This window comes from Psammomys obesus, unplaced genomic scaffold, assembly GCF_907164565.1.
Source record: "Psammomys obesus unplaced genomic scaffold, mPsaObe1.curated_primary_1811, whole genome shotgun sequence".
NCBI classification, from domain to species: Eukaryota; Metazoa; Chordata; class Mammalia; order Rodentia; family Muridae; genus Psammomys; species Psammomys obesus.
Genome location: NW_026587216.1, coordinates 1,133,478 through 1,140,063, shown reverse-complemented (window position 1 = coordinate 1,140,063; position 6,586 = coordinate 1,133,478). Strand labels below are relative to the sequence as shown.

Sequence of the window (6,586 nt, the reverse complement as noted above, 5' to 3'; positions counted from 1 at the left end):
ACACACACACACACACACACACACACACACACACACACACACACACAGGAGAGTATAGACTCTCAGCAGTCGATGTTTAAAAATGTCCCATCTCACTTTGTCTGGAAAAATCAATACTGTTTAAAAGTACCTCCCAACTAAGTGTTACTTCTTTCATGCGGAGGACCAAAGCCTTACTTTTAAATAGTCTATGAAAGCCTGTGGTTAAACATACAGAAATTAGAAATTTAAAGCGATACTGAGCACAAGACATTGTGCATACACAGCTGAATCACATTAAACAAGCAAATGCTGGGAGGAAGACATGGTATTGTCTTAACTCAGAAACAATGTGACCCAGTCCAGCAGGGTCCTTTCATGGGAATAAACACTTATGTAGGTAAGGGACATGACATTAAGGATTCACTTGGCCTTACACAACTACTAATGGGTTTATGTTCCCCTTGAAGAGAGATGCAAGAGAGAGGCAGGGAAAGCTGAGGGGCTGCTGCCTCCATGAAGGTGATCCATCTGATAGAGGCAGGGTCCAAGGGCACTGGCTATGCTGGCCTTAGCCAAGGAAACGATTCCTTAGGGGTTGGAGAGGGAGAGCAGAGGTGAGAGTGGAGGGCTAGTATATTGCTCCAGTCCGATCCTTTTACACATCCACTGGGACCAGGCAGTAAAAGCTTAGTTTTAAATTAAAAAACAAAAACAAATAAATACTACCATTGAAGAAACTGAACTTCAGGGCCATCATTTAATTGTTTCTGCCTGTCAGACAAGGTGCACAGTCACTTGGTAAGGTGGGAGGTTACAGGCTGGTGCATCACGGAAGATGCTAACCCAGGACTTGTAAGTCAAGTCCTTGAGGTTCAGACTCCATACAGTGTACACAGTAAGGGGGGGGGATGGGAGGCTAGCTGACCTGCCACTCTGCAGAAACCACCTGTTCCACAGCCTTTCTCAATTGCTGAAGGCACGATGGCTCATTTTTCCTCCAATGCCTCCACCACTCTGGACCACCTAGGGACCATTATCACGTGCGCCCAGGTTGCCCTTATATCTAAACATGGTCTCCCTCCTTGATGCTCCCAACATCCTTAGAGACTGAGTCTCTAAACAATACTAAAGATGACTGACGGACATCTGATTTACACTAGACAGTATAAATCCTCCTTTCTTCCTAACTTAAAAAGCAGCAAGAAGAGAATATCCTAAGCCACCATATTAAGAGGACTCCGTTGTCCTATGTTAGGGGTTGGAGTACTACATCGCCATTGCTCGCACCTCTCCTAGGAAGATTTGAACATGATGCCCATTCATAAATGAAGGAAATGAATCTTAGGAAAGGTAATATTGCCAAAATCACACAGCTGGTGCACTCTAGGGCCAGTATTTAGAGGCAAGCTGTCTCTAGACTCTTCCTGTTAAGCTTTTACTGTAATCTTCTATAGAGCTAACAGAGAATCCGCCTCGCCCTGAAATTCTCATTTCTTTATGGGAAAATGTTTTTATTGGTGCTTCAGCTTTATTGCTAAGCTGTTTTTAATCTTCTTCATTTTAATTTTGATGATGGCAGGGCCTTGCTCCCGAATCCTAAATCTGTGTCCTGAATCACCTATGGAGCCCTGCACATAGCTCCAAACAACAACCCAGTGTGCTACTGGCATGGCCGAGCCCTGCTGGACCAGCAAAATAAGGGGACACTTGCACACCAGCCTAGACCCAGGAAGGGAATTCTTTTATCCTGGGTCATGAAAAAGCAAAACAAAAACAAAAAACAAACAAACAAACAAAAAAAAAAACCAGGAACAGCTTTTCATGCCCTTCAGTAACAGGCCAGAGTGATTAACACCCCAAACCCTCCATGAGGAGAATGCTGTTTCCAAAGCCACCCAGGCCCAGGAAGCATGTGTTCCTCTCTTGGTTGTAGGAAGGGTTGTATGTAATTATTCTCCTTTCACCTTAGAAGGGGTGGACCAACATGCCCCACACCACTGAGCCCTTACAGATTTCACTAAAGCACAGATTTATTCCCCGACCCAGAAGGTACTGAAATAACACAGTCACTCGGCTTCTTGCATCCTACAAGTGGTTGGTTAGAAGTACTAAGGCACATCTTAGGTATCTCTATAAATACTACAGAATACAGACTCTCAGTATTCTCTTTACTACAAGAAATAGAGTCATCAATGTCTTCAAATCTAAGAGGCTACTAAAAAACACCAGAAACCCCAAAAGGAACTCCAAAAACTCATCCTCAAAATTCTGCTCCTTCTAAGCCACTGTTAGAACCCAAATCTCTGACACATGCTTCTACAGTGACACACAACCAGAAGAACAGATATAGATGTATACATTCTTGTATGTTTATTGTAGAAATTGGCTCAGGTGCTTATGGAAGCCGCGTAAGGCCTGGACTGGCAGTGAACAAGCTGGAGAGCCAAGAGAGTCAGTGACAATTCAGTCCTTCCAAAGGCCTGAGGAAGGGCATTAGGTAGGAGAGACGGAAGTAAATGATGAAAGCTCTAGTTCAAGTCTAGAGCTCTACAAACAAGCAGCATTGGTGTCTGAGAGCAGGGGATGATGGCTGTCCTGGCTCAGACTGAGATTGCCATTTGCCTCCTCCCTTCACCTCATCTACTCCTGTATTGGGCCCTTATTCGTTGGGTGACGGTGTCCATGCACATGGGGCAGGGTAACCTGGAGTTGGTCTGCTGATTCTAATGCTAACTTCTTGCAGAAACACTCCTTCAGGCTCACCTGAAATGAAGATATTCCAGCTTTCTAGGCATCCTTGGAAACTAACTATCACAACCTAGACTGCAAGCTTGCAAAGACCTGCATCGCTTTGCCAATAGCTGCCTTCTTACACTAAGGCATAAGGGTTTCTGACTGACTGGGCGGCAGTGTATGCAGACTTAAATAAATTCTATTTCACAGTGCTAGTTACCAAAGGATACAACAGGGAGTAAGAAAATGTGATGCCCTAAAAACAGCTCTATAAAAACCCTCAAAATATTTAACAAATGAAACTTCAACTGTCAAAGGCTCGGAGCTGGCAAGAGTATAGGAGATCAAACGTAGGCTGTATAAATGTAAGCAAATTGTAAGTGGGCATAAGCTTTCTGTGGACCAAATGAAGCAATATATATGTACATATGAAAAATATAAAATGAGAAATTTGACTCTAAGATTATACACATTCGGGCTCGAGAGATGGCTCAGGAGTTAAGAACACTGTCTGCTCTTCCAGAGGTCCTGACTTCAATTCCCAGCAAACACATGGTGGCTCACAACCATCCATATGGGGATTTGATGCCCTCTTCTGGCAGGCAGGTGTTCATCCAGATAGAGCACTCACCTACATTAAATAAATAAATAAATAGATAGATAGATAAATAAATAAATAAATAGTTTTAAAATGTTATACACATTCTAAGTGATGTATGCCAAAGAGAATAGGTAACTCAATGTCTGTTAACAGGAGTCAAGCTAATTCTTTTTTTTTTTTTTTTTTTTTTTTTTTTTGTTTCTCCAGGAAACAGGTCTAGACTTAGTCTCTGAGAAGACAAAAGATTACAGGTAAGCACCTGTACTGTGAATTTTATGTGTAAAATTCTATGCTTACACATATGCCTATAGAAAAATATGAAAGGTTCAAAGCAATTCATCTCAGGGGGTAGGAATTTCAGGAGTGTGTTAATCCCTTCATTGTTATCCACGGTGTATCACTTTTACTTTTTAATAAATATATCATCACTATCACACACAGGGGCTCACTATGTAGCCCTTGCTGGCCCTGTGGCCCTGAACTCACAGAGATCTGCCCATGTACTGGGATTAAAGGCATATGCCCCCAATCTGAGCGTGCACCACCCAACCCTGAGCTCAATTAGACAGATATATATATATATATATATATATATATATATATATATATATATATAAATAATATGATAAAAGACATGCATGCTATATTAACAGAAACGGCCGTCAAACCTTAAATTTGTCAGCCTTCTCTGGGCAAAATATGCGAAAGAGGTAAATTACACACAAACACACACACATCTTTGTTGTAACAGATGTTTGTGAACTGTGTGTGATGGCGAGAATAAAGCTTACATGATGCTGGGCAGCTAGAGACCGAAAGTGCATATGGCAAAAGTGAAAGCCACACTCTCCACTCTGTGGCTTAGGTAGGCTTAGTCCAGTGTCTGGAAATGACAGCCTGCTCTACCGTGTCTCTGAGTCACTGGAGGCATAAATCCTTGCGAAAGGGGCCAGGGTGAAGAGGGACAGGCAGGAGGCTGCAGGGATGGTGTTAGTGGGGTTCATCAAGGTGTAGTACGTGCATGTGTGATAATGTCATAAGATAATGTCAAGGTATTTATACACATGTATGAAAATGGCGTGTGTGAAAGTGCCAGTGTCTTATACAATGACTGTGTGCTTTCTTTTCTTTCTTTCTTTCTTTTTTTTTTTTTTTTAAGAAAAAGACTTCTGAACAAAACGGTCCTGAAACTGCCCTTCTCCCCCTCACTCCATCCATGTTCCTTGCCCTGACACTTTCTGATTTCTTCCACTGCATCAAGTACCATCTCCAGCCACACATTCACAAGGATGTTTGAAATTATTATCTTTATTACAATTTATTCACTTTGTATCCTGGTTGTAGCCCCCTTCCTCATCTCCTGGCCCCACCCTCTTTACCTCTTCCTCCCACTGTGTTCCTCCCCTAGTCTAATAAGGGAGGTCCTCCCCCCCTACTATTTGACCCTAGCCTATCAGGTCTCATCAGGACTATCCAGATCCTCTTTCTCTGTGGCTTAGTAAGGCTGCCTTGACAGGGAGAGGTGATCAAAGTTCATGCCAGTGAATGCCCCTGCCCCCCTTACTAGGGAACCGACATGGAGATTGAGCTGCGTTTGGGCTACATCTGAGCAAGGGTCTAGGTCCTCTCCAGGCATGGTCTTTGGTTGACTCATCAGTCTCTGCAGGGAGCCCTAGGCCCAGATTTTTGGCTCTGTTGGTCTCCTTGTGGAGCTCCCCCTTCTTCCATAAGACAACACAAGCTTCTAAGAGCCAAAGTTTTGCCTTGTTCTCTACATAATCACACTTGTTAAAAATGAATTTGTCCTTCTTTCAAAGGTTTGCATAGAGAAAGGTCTCTACATGATCCACTAGTATAAAAATAAGAAAATCTATGTTAAATTGAGAGATTGAGAATCTCTGTAAAGCATGTAGACTGGCAGCTAGATCCCACTTCAACTTACCATTATGTAATGCCTCTCTACTCTTGGAAACCCAAAGACATTTGCTTTGAATACATGATGAATATGAATAAACCTTTCTCCCCCAAATTGGACATCTTTACTATAAACAAAACATCCTCTTTCCAAGTGAAATATAACACCATATGTTTTTTTTTAAATCTTTCACACTGTTTTACTTTTTCAGAAAATAAAACCAAAAAGTCAAAGATCTTCTCACGATAAATACTTTCTTGTATGCTACAGTCAAAACTTTTTTTAAAGCTTTTTATACTTTATGGGTTGATTTATCACCATTGCCTCTAAAAAGATCAAGGCAACTTTCTACCTGGGATTTCAAATTCTCTATGCCCTGTGTTTGCAGACTTCCAGATCCCTACAGCCTTCATTATCATGAAGGCTTCTCATGGTATACGAAGAGTCTCTAAGGTCACAGCTAAGAGGCAGGGGCATGACTGCACTGGCAATCACCTGGACAATGTGCCTTGGGACATGTCTTTCAAGCTCATGATGTCTCTGAGGACACCTCAAGAGATGTAGCCATCTAACTAGAGGTTTGAGATGATGATGAAAACTCAAGATTCCCTTGTTACAAAAGACAGGCTCAGCCTGTGGCTTTGGCAGCTAGAAGGACCAGCTCCAAGTCAAGAGTTTGAGAGTATGGTAAACCTGACTTAGTGACACTGAATCTATCCATGAAAGCCAAAGAAAATGTAAACTCTCTGAAGGGTTATAGAAACAAAAATAAACACCTAATTTGACACATTAGTTCATAAAGGTCTTATATTTGTTATGTTTAAAGTCATAGGAGATTTGATTAGCGCATGCTGTGAATATTAACTATTTGCAATACTGGAAAGGAGGAAGGAAGAGAGGGAGGGAGGAAGATTGTAGGCTCCAGTGATGATGCTAAGTTAGTGATCCTGGTCAGCCCTGGGACAGCCCGGACACGCTGTGTACCAAGTGGCTCCGCCCCCTGACCGGCCGAAGAGTGACACTTCCTCACTACACCCCATCACCTGAACGAGCAACTCAACAAAAGCTGCTCTCAGAGCTGAGGCCTTCCCCGTGTTGCTGTTGTCACGTTGTTCATCACAACGCTGAAAGTGGCGGGGATTCCAGAAACAGAGAAACAGGAGTGGTTATCAGGGTTGTACCTAAGGCATGTCACCAGAAAAAAAAAAAAAAAAAAAAAAAAAAGGACCTAGATAGACACCTCTGGCCACTTCTCTACGTTCATAAGCATCCTCCAAATTTCTGCACTATGTGCCTTGTTGGCTTTCAATCTTTAGAGGATGGCGGCTCTGCTAGCTGAGATGGCAGATTGCACA

The 6,586-nt window shown here is 42.5% G+C and overlaps 1 protein-coding gene across 4 annotated transcripts in view; it reads right to left on the bottom strand.

Annotated features, from left to right (window-relative positions):
* The window catches only part of Pde4d (phosphodiesterase 4D), a 678,798-nt gene that overhangs the window by 4,490 nt on the left and 667,722 nt on the right, over nucleotides 1-6,586 (bottom strand). The gene's annotated exons all lie outside the window — the stretch shown is intronic.